General features: G+C 33.2%; 1 long non-coding RNA gene across 1 annotated transcript; it reads left to right on the top strand.

Annotated features, from left to right (window-relative positions):
* On the top strand, positions 1-1,082 carry LOC145163005 (uncharacterized). The gene is made up of 2 exons (XR_013739501.1): positions 1-541; positions 912-1,082. It is a non-coding gene; the product is annotated as an uncharacterized LOC145163005 (long non-coding RNA).
* Positions 1,083-1,958: the final 876 nt, after the last annotated feature.

The raw sequence follows: 1,958 nt of genomic DNA, 5'->3' as shown, positions 1-1,958 counted from the left end.
AAGCGTTTTCTCTAATCCACCCGACAATCTCCTTCTCACCATTCTGTATTCTCCTATTCTTTGCAATCATGTAACCATAGAGGGCATTTATGTTTTGTGATTGAGGGCACCAAAGAAATAAGCAAGAAAATAGGTCTAAACTTAAGCCTCTCCCATGTAAAAAATTTCAAGCCATTGAGGGCACAGGCCCCCACTATGTTCTTACTAAATCCGCCCCTGCTTGTATGCACGCCTCCACAGAAAGATTAGCGATCGAAGTAATCTCCTGTTCCCCTGCCATCGGCGACCACCCTAGCTTTGTAGAAAAGGACAATTCAAGTGACAAAAGCGATGAAAAGGATCAGAAATCGAGTACCTTGGTATTTCTAGCATGAACTTACCGGCGGTGGTCAGAAATTGATACTTGAATTGGACAGCGGGACTAGACACGGTGTGTATATGCATGCCGATCACTCCTTTGACTCCGAATCATAATCCTCTTGAAGCTCTTCTACTTTATGCTCGTGCTATTGTTGTTGTTCTAATCACAACAGTGTTGGAGGTACTCATTCCTCTCTTAATCTATCATCACTATTTCTTATCATCTATATGGATGTATTAATCGAATTGTTCTTCCAAAATGTCAGTTCTTGTTAATTTGCTTTTCCGTATGGATATTTTTGTTAAAAACTATTTCCATATACTAGAGATTTGATGATGATCGAATGTTGTCACCTTAAATAGAAAAACTTCCCTTAACGATTTGTCTGAAACAATTCATTGATTCTTGCTATGCTAATTTGAAATTCTTGTGAATGCGCCCTTACCTGGAAATTCCATCATCTGTAACTAGTAATGTTCATGTTACATTATGCTTATTTGTGAAGTGCTACTTTCTGAATTCTAATACCAATTTGTTGGTGTACAAGAAGTGTTCGAGAAGATGAAGATGCATTAGTCTCATCAATTAATCTGGCTCTGTCTATGGCAAAGAGTGAAGGTGTTGTTTTGTGCTATAGTAAGATTTTATATTTCACTAAACACATTTTTGTTGATTGAATAAAATTTATCTTAAATGGAAGAGCATATCATTTTTAGTTTAAGATCTTCTGCTTGTTATTGTGTTTTATTTATTAGTACTGGATGTGATAATGATATAATTATATATATCCCAGGTGATCATGATGTTGATGATAAATTGAATTGTTTTCTTTTGTTATTTTAAAAATATCATATCCATGATCATAGAATGTATGGTATTCGTTATGCAAAAAAAATCATGAAAGGTAGTATGTGTATGTTTCTTTCTTGAGACAACATAAGGGTAATATAGTAATTTTTCATCATTTAGCACAGCCTTTCAGAAATACAATCAAACAACATGATTTCAATCAAACGTAGACTTACTCATTTGTTTTAACTCAGTCAGCAACTATCAAACGACTCGTAAGGACGTATTCGGCAAAACTAATTGGTAGTGTTTTGATAAACGCTACGTGAGATAGCTTTTAGAATTAAAGTGTTTTGTTTAAACTTAACGCTAAAAGCATGTAGTGTCAAATCATGTTTTTTGTTCAAAATGGAACGTTTTGTCAAATGCTACAAGCTAGATGTTGTCAAATGCTCTATGTTAAACACGTCCTAAATATAATACATTTATTGAAGATTTCGTATTAGATAATGTGTACACGTGTTTTTGAGATAACAGAATACTACTAAAAAAATATTGTGTACTATATTTTACAAAATTGGTTATTAAAACATTATATATATATATATATATATATATATATATATATATATATATATAGGGTGAGGTTCAATAGACAACCATAATTAACCAAGGAACCAATCGTGAGCGTCGGAAATCATAACGATCAACGACCAATGAAATAGATGTACACTTTTACATTGGACGCACACACACCGGATTATACCAAAAAATCCACCATTTAAAAAAAAATTCACCACTTTTTTTC

This window comes from Lactuca virosa, chromosome 3 (genome assembly GCF_052849685.1).
Source record: "Lactuca virosa cultivar CGN04683 chromosome 3, Lactuca_virosa_CGN04683_v6, whole genome shotgun sequence".
Taxonomy (NCBI): domain Eukaryota; kingdom Viridiplantae; phylum Streptophyta; class Magnoliopsida; order Asterales; family Asteraceae; genus Lactuca; species Lactuca virosa.
This window is presented reverse-complemented; position numbering and strand designations above follow the sequence as displayed.